Source organism: Podarcis filfolensis, assembly GCF_964270895.1.
Source record: "Podarcis filfolensis genome assembly, chromosome: 5".
Lineage (NCBI taxonomy): Eukaryota > Metazoa > Chordata > Lepidosauria > Squamata > Lacertidae > Podarcis > Podarcis filfolensis.
The window spans coordinates 82,875,320-82,890,718 of NC_139608.1; the positions used below are offsets into that span (position 1 = coordinate 82,875,320).

At 40.2% G+C, this 15,399-nt stretch overlaps 1 protein-coding gene and 2 long non-coding RNA genes across 3 annotated transcripts in view; 2 read left to right on the forward strand and 1 right to left on the reverse strand.

The window, feature by feature from the left end:
• LRMDA (leucine rich melanocyte differentiation associated) overlaps positions 1–15,399 on the reverse strand; it is a 746,646-nt gene that overhangs the window by 374,309 nt on the left and 356,938 nt on the right.
• Positions 1–15,399, forward strand: part of LOC310763096 — a 135,494-nt gene that overhangs the window by 4,254 nt on the left and 115,841 nt on the right. The gene's annotated exons all lie outside the window — the stretch shown is intronic.
• LOC310763075 lies at positions 71–8,986 on the forward strand. The gene is made up of 3 exons (XR_014548456.1): positions 71–142; positions 1,833–1,906; positions 8,811–8,986. It is a non-coding gene; the product is annotated as an uncharacterized lncRNA (long non-coding RNA).

Genomic DNA, 15,399 nt, shown 5'->3' on the forward strand with positions numbered 1-15,399 from the left:
TTGATGCAACAATGAGATGACTGCCATGTAACCCAGCAAATGGCCAGGGATGAGGTAACAGTGGTAAGGAGATGGGAGCTATTGAAGTGTTAATTGCTGCCGGTGTAGTAATCTGTAACCTGTGTTTTCGAGCCTGCCGTAGGTAAGAGGTGATTGCTGTTTACATATGATTGAGAATTAGAGAAACTGGTTGTCACCTATGGAAGCTAAGGCTCAGAAAAAGCTCAATATGGAGGCTAAATGGCCAAAATATTGGGAAATTTTGGAACAAGAAGGTGACAGATTGAAACTGCAGAGTTTTGAAAAATTAAAAGACAAAGTGCGAGATTGGCTTCATTATTATCAAATAAGAGAGGCCTATAATTTGGATAGGAAAATTGGCTTCCAGGTGGATAAATCAAAATTGGAAACAGAACTGTTAGAACCAAAAACTAAGATTTTGTCAAAGATGTATAACTTGCTGTTGAAATGGAACACGCAGGATGAAACGGTCAAATCAGCAATGATTAAATAGGCGCAGGATTTAGGTCATAATATTATGTTTGCTGATTGGGAGCAGTTGTGGACCACCGGTATGAAATTTACGGCATGTATTGCCTTAAAGGAGAATATTATGAAAATGATTTATAGGTGGTACATGACCCCAGTCAAGCTTGCAAAAATTTATCACCTGCCTGACAATAAATGTTGGAAATGTAAAGAAGCTGAGGGAACATTCTTTCACCTTTGGTGGACATGCCCAAGAGTTAAGGCTTACTGGGAAATGATATACAATGAACTCAAGAAAGTATTTAAAAGTACCTTTCCTAAGAAACCAGAGGCCTTTCTTTTGGGCATAGTTGGCCAATGGGTGCCAAAGAAAGATAGAACATTCTTTATGTATGCAACAACAGCAGCAAGAATACTTTTAGCCAAATATTGGAAGACACAAGATCTACCCACCGTGGAGGAATGGCAGACGCAAGTGATAGACTACATGGAGATGGCTGAAATGACTGGCAGAATCCGTGACCAGGGAGAAGAACTGATGGAACAGGACTGGAAAAAGTTTAAGGACTATTTACAAAAATACTGTAAAATCTTTGAGTGTTAATAGGATGTGGGAAGTGAAGGCAACAGGGTTTGTGTGACTTTGGTCAAAGGTGTATGGAAAGAAGAATGTAAAAAAAGGATAGGGGGCTATGAACAGAACATTATTATGTCATACTATATAAGATGAGGTACGGACTAAAATAATGGAAAATGGGGACATAATAATTAGAATATAAAATTAAGTATGGTTTAAACAAGGTTTTGAACTTGCTGAATTTGATTGGAACAAAGTGGAACACAAAAAAGGGGGATGTGAGGAGGTCAAGACAGAGGGGCATGGAACTCTATAAATCTAAGAAAGTGTGCATTTCTTTTTTCTTTTTTTCTATTTTCTTTTTTTTCTGTCATATATTTTTGTTTTCTTTGAGCTTTATGTATGGAAATGATACAATTTGAAATGATGAATTCTTTGTTTTGTAAAACCTTAATAAATATGTATTTAAAAAAAAAAAAGAGAGAATTAGAGAAACTGGGTAATCTTAAAGGACAGGATATGGGTGGGGCAGAACCATGCCACACTACTTACCCATGGTGTTTTCTATCATGGGGAAAGACATTCCTGTCTTTCTTTCTCAACTGAGAAAAGAAATGATTTTGGCCTTTTTGTGTGTGTTTTGCCTATTGAACATTCTGTTTGTTTGTTTGTAATATGTTATCTTCTTTGAACAGCAAGATCTCACAATGAAATTTTACATTCCAATTCAGGACATAACACTATGTTTTAAATTCAAATACTATAGCTTGACCGCCGAACCCATTGGAAGTGAGGGGAAGAAAAGACTCTGAGCACATTGTAAGATATCTGGACCAAAAGGTGATTGCGCATAATTAAGGACACAAGTCTACACAGCCCCTACATCCAGTTTCAAAGGGGCCAGGAAAGACACACAATGCACTGCACTCCTTGAATACCAAGTACACGACACTTTACTTGTGCATTTAGTTGGTATCTGTATTGCATCTGAACAGACAGATAGATAGATAGATAGATAGATAGATGGATATAGATATAGATATATAGTTTTTATATGTACTGTTTTAATATATGTAACTGTTTTACATATGTCTTTATTATTTTGTAAATTGCTTCAGGGTGCCTCATGGGAAGCAATTTTTGAATGAAATTATTATTAACAGCAACAAAAAACAACAACCACCACAACATAACACTCCATTTGAAGCTTAGCACAAAATGGCGACTTGATCCCTGCCCCATTTTCATGGGCACAGTGGCAAATATCCTAAATACATTGACATTTGAATGTCTGAAAGGTGGCATGAACATTGTACATTACTAGTTTAACTATTTGCATACTGTATCCATGTGCTATGCTGGAGACACAAAGTAAGAAGTGGACCCACTTCACTGGCTTCTCCTTTCCCTGAACTATTTCCATCCAGGCTGGTCATCATATGAATTTTATCAATGGGGACCAGAGTTAGTGCCAGAGTATTCTTGTTTTCCTCTTCCAGCCCCAGCCCCTTTTGCTCTTGTGTCATGTCTTTTAGACTGTAAGTTTGAGGGCAGGGTTAGGGTTTGTTTTACTTTACATCATCCTGTTCTATGGTGATCTGTGCATTTGTCTGGGTGCCTTTTCAGCTGAAGAGCAGGGTAAGAAGATTGTAAAGAAAGAAAGAAAATTAGTCAAGACAACATAAAAACACAACAAGGAGCGTATGCACCTTCAGGTCTCACTCTCACATTTTTATAGGGTACATGCAACACAGGGGCACCTATATCCCAAACATATGAAGTAGCCCATAGTAACAACAGCCATACTCAACACCGGACAGGAATGGACTTTACAACTAGGGTGCCAGAGAGAAATGAGGATTTAAAATCCTTATAGGATTAAAGAAACCTGTGCAATATTGTTCCAAGAAATGTCAACAAATTCCTCCATATATATTAGGATGAAACAAACCATGACATGCTGGCTGTAAACCTGAAAAAAGGAGGCATAGGAACAACTGAAATAAACACTAAGATTATCACTGATACTTCTAAAACTGAAAAGTCACAGATTAGTCCAGACAAAGTCCATTATTTTAGACATTTATATCTGTAAGTTGACAGAGCTACTACTTATGCAAGAAGCAATAGAGGTTACTGCCTTAAAAAAAAAGACTTCACACATTCCCTAATTAATTCAAGAAAGACTTCGAGTTTTAGATAATATTATTCCTTTTATCACTTGCCATCCAGCACTTGGTATAATGTCAACACTTACATCTTTTTTTCCCCTCACCAAAATGATTTTAAAAACATTTTTTATCCTAAAATGTTCACCTCGATTTAAAAAAAAAATTATCTCAAAGATAAGAGATTTCTTTCCATTTCAGTCCCACAACAAGGAGAATGTCAGCACAGCTTTTTTGACAGACAAATTATTGAATCAAAGAAAGAATATGCCATTAAACCCACAGGTTAGGAAGTGTCAGGAATGGCTTAAAGAGATATTCCATTTATCTTCAAAACATGCACGGAATGTCACTAATGTGTGTTTATCATGTATAATCAGACAAAGAAAATATCGAAATAAAGTACTCCTGCATACAATAGAAGTCTCCTTCCATCTCTCAAGATATCAGTGCTATTCAAATAGAATAATAATGATGAAACCCTTTTTTCTTGAAAATGGAAATCAAGCGAAATGTAGATAGAAATGATTTTCTGTAGTTGATGTACATTTCTAAAAGTGCATTAACAGGAAATCCAGAACTTTTTAGGTCAATTATATTGTCAGCATTGTCAATGCCACTGAAATGAATACCTAAGCAGCACATATTCCTGCTGGAGCAGAGACAGAGAGTGAAATCCTGCATTCTTTTATACTAGGAAGAAGGAAGGCACAGATGGATTTAAAGGGCTACTTGGTTATACAGCTGTCCTGTTCAAGCAAAAATTGCTCCAAACAATATTCAGTGCTACTCCAAGTTGCATAGAAAACAGAAGCAGCAACATTTTAAAGAATCATTTGTTTTTTTTATTATGATTTCTCCCAATTCTCAGTTAAATGTTTAGATCCAGTTGGAGGAAACACTTTTACTCCTTACTTATTACACCTCTTTTCCATCCTTTCTACATGGAGGACTTTGTACATGGTTCTTCTCCACCACTGTTACCCATGTTGTCACAACAATCCACTGAAAGGTTAAACTAAAAAATGACTAACCTTAGGTCACCCAGGCTGCATTCAGACTGGGGGTTTTTTGTGAAGGTTTTTACTTGTTATAATCTTACAATCTGCCCCGGTTACCAATGTTCATGTCACAGTACAGTAACATGTTGTTTTATGGAACTGTGTCTTTTTTATCAATATACCGCCATGTCATACTAAATATCAAATGGTGAGAAAGAATGTTATGCTGGTAGACCACCCCAAATTTCATCAATGCGATTTTCTGAGTTAACAGGGTTGCAAATGGATTGTTGGGGAGGAAAATTAACAGCTGAGCAGGAGTTGGAATCTCAGTCTCTCAAATCCACATCTAATACGCTAGAGCAGGGGTCGTCAACCTTTTTATACCTACCGCCCACTAATGAATCTTTCTTGATGGTAAAATTTCTTTACCGCCCACCAGTGCTCGATGGAAGGAGGATTCAGCTTGTGCCGTAGAACCCCCTACCGCCCACCCAGAATCCTGAAACGCCCATTAGTGGGTGGTAGGGACCAGGTTGACAACCCTTGCTCTAGAGCATGGGTAGGCAAACTAAGGCCCGGGGGCTGGATCTGGCCCAATCGCCTTCTAAATCCAGCCTGCAGAAGGTCTGGGAATCAGCGTGTTTTTACATGAGTAGAATGTGTCCTTTTATTTAAAATGCATTTCTGGGTTATTTGAGGGGCATAGGAATTTGTTCTTCTTCTTCTTTTTCAAAATACAGTCCGGCCCCCCACCAAGGTCTGAGAGACAGTGGACCAGCCCCCTGCTGAAAACGTTTGCTGACCCCTGCTCTAGAGTGAAGATCCACAAGTGGGGTGAGAACATAGCCCTTAACAATAAGTGGATTGTATCAGAGGTGTGTTTGGAATGTATGGAAGTGAGAGCTGGACCATAAAGAAGGCTGATCGCCGAATAATTGATGCTTTTGAATTATGGTGCTGGAGGAGACTCTTGAGAGTCCCATGGACTGCAAGAAGATCAAACCTATCCATTCTGAAGGAAATCAGCCCTGAGTGCTCACTGGAAGGACAGATCCTGAAGCTGAGACTCCAGTACTTTGGCCACCTCATAAGAAAAGAAGACTCCCTGGAAAAGACCCTGATGTTGGGAAAGATGGAGGGCGCAAGGAGAAGGGGACGACAGAGGACGAGATGGTTGGACAGTGTTCTTGAAGCTACCAGCATGAGTTTGACCAAACTGCGGGAGGCAGTGGAAGACAGGAGTGCCTGGCATGCTCTGGTCCATGGGGTCACGAAGAGTCGGAGACGACTAAATGACTAAACAACAACAACAATCAGAGGTGTGTGTCACCATCCTTTCCCTGTTTAGCACCCTTGCTACACAGAAGATGAAGAGGGAAATTACTAGATGCAAAGGAGGGCAGGGATTTATCATTGTGCAGATGGGAGAATTTCAACAGGGGGAGATTTTCTCATCCCTTGCTTGCTGAAATGGTCTACACAACTATTTAAATCACAGGTGCCCCTGCTGTGTTTGTTCATCTTAGAAAGAAAAGGAGGAAAATGGGCATAATGTATTAAGCAATTTAAATGGGGCTGCACGTTGTAAGTTAGGATGAAAGCAGGTCCAGGGTTTGTTGAGTTTGAACTACTGCATTGCCAACATATTTGGAAGTCAATCATATCCCAAATGTTCTCCTAATCAATACACCAAAAGATGTTCGTTGTTACTAGTGACATGTAGATAAAGGTATTATTTACTCATCTGATTTCTCTTGCTTATTCCACCTACATAACATATGCACTCTCACATGAGCATAGTGACACACAGGGCCATCAAAAATAAAAACCTCTGCAACATATAGTTGTAACACATGGTTTTTGTTGGGTTTTTTTGCTGTGCAGCCATTGTGCTTAAAACCACAACTGTGCATCTTGTATGTTGCTTAAAACTTAACAAAGGTCCCATGATGCTACATATGCATAAAGCACTAGCCAAACTGAAACTCAGGAAAGGCACTGTTACCTGACAGATCCTTAGTCCATGCGGGTGTCACTGTGGTCTAAACCACTGAGCCTCCTGAGCCTGACAATTGGAAGATTGGCAGTTCGAATCCCCATAACGGGCTGAGCTCCCATTGCTCTGTTCCAGCTTCTGCCGTCCTAGCAGTTTGAAAGCACACCAACACAAGTAGATAAATAGATGCCGCTACAGCGGGAAGGTAAATGGCGTTTCCATGTGCTCTGGTTTCCGTCACAGTGTCCCGTTGCATCAGTAGCGATTTAGTCACGCTGGCCACATGACCCAGAAAGCTGTCTGCAGACAAATGCTGGTTCCCTTTATCTGAAGCAAGATGAGCGCCACATCCCATAGTTGCCTTTGACTGAACTTATCTGTCCAGAGGTCCTATACCTTTTACCTTAGTGCATGGAGATGTATTCACGTTGCTTTCTTTGATAATTCCCCATAGCTCATAACATCACAATGTTTCCTTCACTACATGACACAGAATCAGCAGTCATTTTTTGAGATGAGGAGCACTCTAAAGTATCAGTAGCCTGCCAAGTGGGGGAGGCATATAGAGAGATGAGGCATGGGTGTGGAAGGGCTCAGTTCTCTGCACCTGCTGCAGGTGGAAAGTGTGTGAAGTTTGTGTGGATTTTGCATGTTTCTGTTGTAGAACACGTACACACAGCAGAGAGCCCAGATGTGTGTCAGGTTTACACAGTAATGAAATAGGCTCATGTACACTCATAAGTCTGACATAATATTGTGACCTAGTTCTCACTGATGTGGCAGACCTAGGTCTCAGCTTTTTCACTTTAGAATGCAGTTGACGACTGAGGTAACTGCACACCCTACAATGCCCCTCTGTCCCACCCTGCTTCACACAGAAAACTACATGTCAGAGGAAATGCTAGGCTAGAACATCTAGCCTAACATCTAGAAGAGGCATCCCCAAACTCGGCCCTCCAGCTGTTTTGGGACCACAACTCCCATCATCCCTAGCTAACAGGACCAGTGGTCAGGGATGATGGGAGTTGTGGTCCCAAAGCAGCTGGAGGGCCATGTTTGGGGATGCCTGATCTAGAACAACTCATCACTTCCATAGTCATGCCCCTATGGGGTACTTGTAGTTTCCTTCATGAAAATGATATTTGTCTAAGGAACTGATCTTGGGTAAAACATACCAAACTTTGCCTTGTGAGAGACTGTCTCCCAACTTCCAATAAAATTGTTGAGATTCTAGTGTGGTAAAACTATGTGATGTGATACAGAAGTTTAAGATGACCAAATATTACTGTTTCTCAAAGTAAGTCATTCAAGAAAGAATCCCATGCTGTTCTCCCATCCACAACCACCCCAGTAATCGGTCTCTCCCAAGCCAAGCTCACACCAAAGCTCATGTTAAACAAACAATTTGGCAAATCAGCATGTCTATATTCATTTTTCTGACTTTCCCTACAGTTTACAAATCTAAATAATATCTTACTATTATATGCCCTTGCTATAGCAAGGCATAGTGTTAATGTTTATTATATTAAATACAAAATTAATAGAGAGAGTTTGGAGAATACTTAACTCCTTCACTGGCAACTTAAAGAGAGAGAAAATACCAGGAGAGGAGGAAAAAATTGGACACCAGAAAAGTAAATAAAAATATATCTAAAGAGGTATAATGCAGCATTTCAGCACTTTGCCTCTTGAAAATTTAAATGAATGCTCCTTGAGAGCAAACTACAAAATGCTAACCTTGAAGTGTTGAGTGGCAGAAGGAATTATGGGTTATTGTACTGTCAAAATGCCAGACAGCTGTATGTTGAGTTACTGTGTTATTTAGACAATCAGAAACTTGGAAGCTAATGTGACTTTTTTCCTTCTGTGTGAAAGCGCCTGACATGCGTCGTGATAATTTCTAAAGGGACAAAATGTGAGGTAAAAGGGGGGAGGGAACAGGGGGAAAACACCCAGTGCCTTTTTGAAGCAGGCTTATAGGTAGAATAGGTCTGCCAGCAAAACTGATGTGTATTATGTCATTAATATTTCAAATGGTCCCCAGATAGCAGAACAGGACTTTCCTATGAGGTCATAAAAGCCTTAAGATAATATGAGTAAGTTCATAAAATTATGGTAGAGGATCTAAAAGCTTTAATTTATGGGTCAGAGATGAACACCTGCAGAACACGAAACCCACTTGCTTGTTGGTCTGAGGGTAAAAGACCTGGAAACTAGTTTAACATAGTGGTGGGGAAACTGAGTCAGTGGTGCAGCTGGATAATTTTAGACTCTGGACTTAACAGTGTTATGCTCTCTCCCTTTGTAGATGGCAATCCATATCACTTCATGATATGCATTGAGCTAGTTCTGTTATGTGGGAGCAGCTCCTGACTGTGCTGCTTAGTGGAGACCTGGACTTCTGACCCCAAATAAGAACATAAGAATAGCCTGCTGGATCAGGCCTGTTGCCCACCTAGTCCAGCATCCTGTTCTCACATGGCCAACCGGAAGCCTGTGGGAAATCAGTGAGCAGAACATGAGCACAAGACCTAGTAGCCATCTCTGCCATGTATCTGTCTATTCCTCTTTTAAAGCCATCCAAGTTGATGTCCATCACTGCCTCCTGCCTGCCCAGCACTATTGGACTAGGATGTAAACCAGGAAGCTCCCAGTTCAAAACTTCCCTCTAACACACACTCCCCGAGTTGCCTCTGGCAAACAATTTGGAAGATTCCTGACGTAATGTATGTGAAGCACTCAGAAACTCAAATATGTGGTAAGTACTACGATAATACTACACAGGATTGCCTGTGCTTGGTTAAAAAGAAAATATTTTCTCAATTCTTGACATTCGTCCACAGTTCCAGAAAAATTCCGTTCCAGATATAATAATTTATATTATTATTTATTGCATTTATATCCCTTCTTCTTCTTCTTCTTCTTCTTCTTCTTCTTCTTCTTCTTCTTCTTCCTCTTCTTGGAGCTAATGATGGTATACATGGTTCTCCTGCCCCTCATTGAATTGCCACAACAACCGTGTGAGTTAGTCTAGGGTGAGCGGCATTGACTGCCCCAAGGTCACCCAGTGTGCTTCATGGTTGCATGGAGATTTAAACTTAGTGTCCCAGGTCCTAGTCAGAGATTTTAACCACAATGCCTCATTGATGATCATTCAGTTGAGAGGTTTACATACTGGAGAATTCTTCTTCCAAAGCTGGTATTTGCTTGGAGGGGAATTTCTCACTGGTACCAAAAGCATCCTATGCATATTTCCAGTGAGCATATGGTGCCACCAGCAGCCCTGTATCTAATAGGGAAGTTCACATTTCCCAGGGAAATCAGTATCCAAAACATTAATACATGTGCCCTTTCTGCCCCTCTTACTTGACAGCCATGTCTGACATCCTTATTAAGAAGGATGTGAATTGCTTCCACCAAAAAGTTAATTTCATTTTTGATGCAGGCAATCCATTTTCAGTACTGAATTCATGGGCACCTGATTCACCTATGATCACCTTAAAAAAATAATAAAGATTGTGTGTTTGTGTATGTGTTTGAAAGCATGAGTTGGTCACCTCTGTGATTATCCCTGACATATGATGTGGGGTTCCAGACTATATATCTCATCAGCCCCAGCTAGCTTGGCCAGTGGTCAGGGATGATGGAAGGGGTGGTCCAGTAACATCTGGTGAGAACCTTGTTGGCTACCCCTATCATAAGTGATGCTATTTGGCAAGCCCCTCTACCCGCACTCAGCAACCACAAGACAATTTTGAATCAGCACATCCCCATAGGTCCATTGCGGGTGTGCACAGAAAGCTGTTTGAAATTTCTGATTCAGGAAGTTCTGAATATGTAACCCCCCCCAACAAAACTCCACACTTGAAGCCACCATGTTCAGGATTCTGAAAATTGCATTCATAATCTTTGACTGCAAGCACAAAGTAAACCCCTAAATTGTTCCATTATCTCCATTTTGAAAAACAAGTTTCAAGGTCAAACTGGTTTCCTGAAGTCCATTTCATCCTCAAGTTACACTACAATGCAACAATTGGGCAAAGACAGAATTAATAACATGTGAACATTAAAACCTGGTGATTTCTGCCCCTCCAGAAGTATTTAACAATCATAAAAATATGTTGAGGTGTGAACCTCAGTTGAATTAAAGCTAACATTTCAGAAAAAGACATTTCAATTATGGTTGGCTCTGGTTAAGGGGTTTAAATGAGGGATGCCTTGTCTTTTCCTTTTTCCAGCTTATTAATTTTTATTTTTATTTGACAGTTAACCTAATGCTAAGATAATACTGTGTAACTTTAATGCTGAAAATTGATATACAGCTATAGGCCAAGCTTTGTGATGGATGGGCTCTACCTTTGCACAAGAAGCCATACAATTTGATTACCATTGTTCATATTGAACCCAGGTGATGAATATTCTAAAGATTAATATTTGACTTAATAAATGCTTCTTTTGTTCCAATAAGTACAGTCTTGCTTTCTAAGTCAAAGATAGCCAACCGAGCTAAAAAAAAAAAGGAAAAGGAAAAAAAGAAACCCTGGGACATCCCATTTGGCCTAATCCCATCTGTGGCATTTGCCTCCTAGGATGGGTCAAGGAAAGGGTTAAAATGGGTGTGATGTGATTGGCCAGTGAGAATGCAAGGGGGGAGTAAAAGATAGAGTGGGAGGTTTTGAAAGTCATTTGAGGTTTGTCGCTTGGGAGTTGAGGTTTGTCACTTGGGAGTTGAGGCTTGGGTGTTGGAGAAGGAAGAGGGTGGAATAGGCAGTGGGTTGGTCGAGTTGTATTGTGAGAGAGTGAGAGGAATTGTTAGGTTGAGTCAGATAGACAGTTGGGAATAGTTCAGTTTGAAGTTGTTAGGAACAAAGATTAGGAGACTGACAAGAGAAAAATAAACCGAAACCATACGCTTGTTCCTGCATTTCAATATAAACTTGATTATTTGTTTATGTTAACAACTGTCTGGACTCCGTGTGTCCCCGTGAGAAGCGGGGTGGTGGCAGCGAAGAAACCAGTCGCAGTGGTGGCACAGGGTCAATAGACCGTGAAACGTCCGGGGGCCCTGTGTGATTGCCACACCATCCTTCTCCCTTCTCCAGTATTTTGCCCCATTTTAACCAACTTATACATTCCTCTTTTTTCACATCTTTCCTACCACCCCCCCAAACTTTGCTACCAATAATATACATTGTGGATTGTCTCTTATGTGGACAATCACTTCTGTGATCCAAGGACCCTTAGCTATTTCAGCACAGAAAATGTAGACTCTCCCTGACTTCCCAGAGAACACCAGTTTCTCAACAGCAATATACTGAACACACGGTTCATTGCATCAGGTTATTTAGTCTTTATTATCTACACAAATATTCTTAATCATTTCCCCTCATACCCAGACTGCTTATTTCTTATTTATAGCTATAAATAAAAAAGCTGGTAAGATCATATTTTACCGACAGTTGTTCCAACGGCACCAGACCCTTTCCAACATTACGAATCAGCATTCCTCTATTTCTATGCATGCTTTATTATAAAAGGGGTTTACCATAAATACTGGAGTTTGAATTCCACCCAAGTAATGCATTAATAGATACTAAACCATTAATAATTCTTGTACTTTTTTTCATAAATGGGCAAAGTCCAATAAATAAACGATAGCTCTTACATGTCAGAGCAGGGTTAACAAGTACCAAGGAGATTTCAAAGACAAACTACTTCCAGGGCCTGCCAGAATGAGAGATTCATAATGATGCCACAAATTCCAGGGGCCCATTTTTTACTGCCCACTGTGGCAAGTATCTGAAATTAAATGCTAAGCAGAAATTTGTCCCCGAGTTCTGACATGCAGTAGTTAAGGGTAAACAATCTCCAAAATTAAAAACAGATTCTTGATAATAAATCCCAGCATGTATATCTTCATAACAGACAACTCTCCCTGTAAATCAAGAGCCTAATCCATCGCCACAGAAGCCCTTTTTTCATATTAGACCCGATGATTCACCTGAAATATTTCATCTGTCTCCACGCCTTAATGAATGTTCACAATTAATTCCAATAGGGGGGAAATATTTTACAAAATATTCCAAAGGAGATGACAGTATCTGGCATAGCTGTCATATAAGAAGCTTCAATCTAAGGGGACAGAATACTGATTATTTTTTTTTAATTTAAAAAAACACAGGGTTTTTGCCTAGGCTACTCCAGTATGAGGTGGCCAAGTGCTGACTCTCTCAATTCAGACTGCAGGTGGCAATCAGTTTTGAAAGCTTCTGTATTTTAAAATGCTCCCTGAAAACAGAAAACGAAGAAGAGCTGACAACGGGCTGGGACAGAATCTTTCTCCTTGATGTGCTCACGTTCTGTTTGTGGGGAGCTTTTTATATGGAAGAATGTTCAAAACTGGAGCCTCCTACCTGTGGTCTGAAGTGGTGCACTCATTCTTATCTCCATTACCTGCATGAGGAGGTCAGGTCTCACCAAAAGTATGGACAATTTCTGGAGTAAACCCCTGAAGTCATACATGCCATCACAGGGCAGCCACAAACGTTTGTTCATCAGCCTGCCCCATTCTGTTAAACAGGGTGAAGAGTCTTATTTTAACTTGAAAATTGTGCACAAGCAGAAAAGTGCTGGGTGCTGTGTTGGCTCTCCAACCATACCTCCATGCCCTCTGTCACTTTTCTCCCAGCTTGGCTCACTTCCAGCACTGATGCCAGGCACAGCAAAACAAGTGCTTAGTTGGAACACAGTGAGATAAGGCATAACAACATTCATTCATTCATTCATACATACATACATACATTTAATTAATTAATTTGTATACCACCCTTCATCTAAAGATCTCAGGGCAGTTAACAGCATAAAAAGACAAAATACATAATCAAAACATATATAAGGGCATAAGAACAGCCTGCTGTATCAAGCCCAATGGGCCATCCACTCAATTAGCCTGTTTTCACACTGGCCAGCCTGATGCCTGTAGGAAACCATGAAGCAGGAAGACCCAAGCACAAGAGAAGTCTCTCCTCCTGCAGTTCCCAGCAACTGGTATTCAGAAGCATACTGCCTCTAACAATGGAGGCAGAAGCCATGGTCAAGAGCAACTGAATAAGATTTGCTGTTGGCAGGGTCACCTCTACATCCAAGGTCAACAATAGAACATGATGGGCCACCTCCATCCGTTCTTTACTCTGGATGTTCAACAAAGCCACCCATTCAAGTTGTGTCTGCATGGTTGTGACATTGAGTATTGAGGTCCATGTGGGTTGGGAGAGCAGGTTAAGTGAAGAGGAGGCATTTTAGAACCTGTATTAGAGCTTTTCCCTAGGGAAAGAAAAGTCAAATATGCTCTTTTGCCTGTGTAAGAGCTTGTGCAACTGTTTGGTCCGGTAGAAGCGCTAGAACTATGAATCCTTCCTATTCCAACATTGCATGAACTCTTCCACAGTTATTTATACTATTCTGTATCGTTCTGACTACCCTGCTCAGAGTTCTTTGGATTCAATCTCAGAACAAGAGCAAGATGACCAAGAATTCAGTGCAATGGGTGGACAGCAGCTTACTGCACAGGTGCCTGTTTCCTGAGCCACATCCAAGAAAGCTCCCCCAGGAGGCAGTGATGGCCACCAACCTGGATGGCTTTAAAAGAGGATGAGACAAATTCCTGGAGGAGAGGACTATCAACGGATACTAGCCATGATGACTATGCTCTACTTCCACAGTTGGAGGCAGCCGTGTTTCCAAGTACCAGTTGCTGGAAGCCATGGGAAGGGAGAGTGCTCTTGTGCTCATATTCTGCTTGCTGGTTTCCAATAGACACCTGGTTGGCCACTGTGAGAAGAGGATGCTTCACTAGATGCCTACTGGCCTAATCCAGCCAGCTATTCTTATGTTCTTGTGTCTAAACTGAATTCACTTCTTAGCCGGAGTCTGGATCATGACAGGGGTAGTTGGTTTTTGTGCACTGCACATTTCCCTAATGGTGAAAACATTTTATCAGTGCACTTGGCCATCCCAAAGTATGAGCAAGAGCTTAAGCCGAAAATCACATGAATTAAAAACTCAACATTTAAATGTGTGTGTGTGTGTGTGTGAGAAACATTGTAAGATTACTCACAAAACTTGAATTTGAAGATCCTTTCAAATGCATACATCATAAGGTTTCATTTCATGAATTTGAAGTTGTGTTAGTTATCAGCTGGCCAAATTTAGCATTTTACATCCTTTGTGTCTGCTCAAATATGTATGCAAAAAAGGAATCAGTGAGAAGGGGGGAAAGTTAATATTAAGAATTAAAAAACTGTTATTGGAACCCTTTTTTAAGTACACAGCTATTCTATACACTCGACACAATCCTGTCAAGGTAAAAATTTAACATCCCATTGGTTTCAATGAAATAGATTTCAGCACATACTTAACATTTTCATTATATAAATGGAACTTTAAAATGCTCATGTTTGGGTAGATCTCTCTCTCTCTCTCTCTCTCTCTCTGTGTGTGTGTGTGTGTGTTTGTTTAAGTGGACAAGAGAAAAAGAAATTGTATTCTGCAGGTTTAATATTGCTCCCTAAGAAAGACTCTTGCTGTGTAGCGGGTTAAAAATCTCAATAAATGCATTTATAGCGTAGGAGCAATATTTTATATGAACGCTACACTTTCAAGTAATGACAAATACAACTGGAACATGAAGAACAATCTTGTCTCGGGCTCCTTAACAGATAATGACTTCAAGGTCATTCCATTAGTGATCACGGCAGCTTTTAAATGAAACACATATAACCCTAATCCAATTAATGAAAGTATCCTACATTTCTTATACATGCTAATCTTGAATGAATGCTTAAACCTTGGTCATTCACCAGAGCATGCATTATAAGTCAAAATGAGAGGAGCACAATAACATTAGAAGCAAGGCAGAAGGGATGCGGAGGTGAAAGGGAAAATGTGCTTAGCATTTTAAGCTGCTTTCAGTTCCTTTGGTACCCCAATTTTGTGGATTTGTTTCAAAGTTAAAATCAATTTTTTAAAACATTGGAAAGGAAATTAGAAAGAACACTTTCGCTAGAAACCAAGTAGCTCCTTTTTTCTTTTTCTTTTTGTCACTTCTACTAAACATATATTCTCTGGTTTACCCTTCACCTCCATTTCCTTTTCTCCATTTGCTGT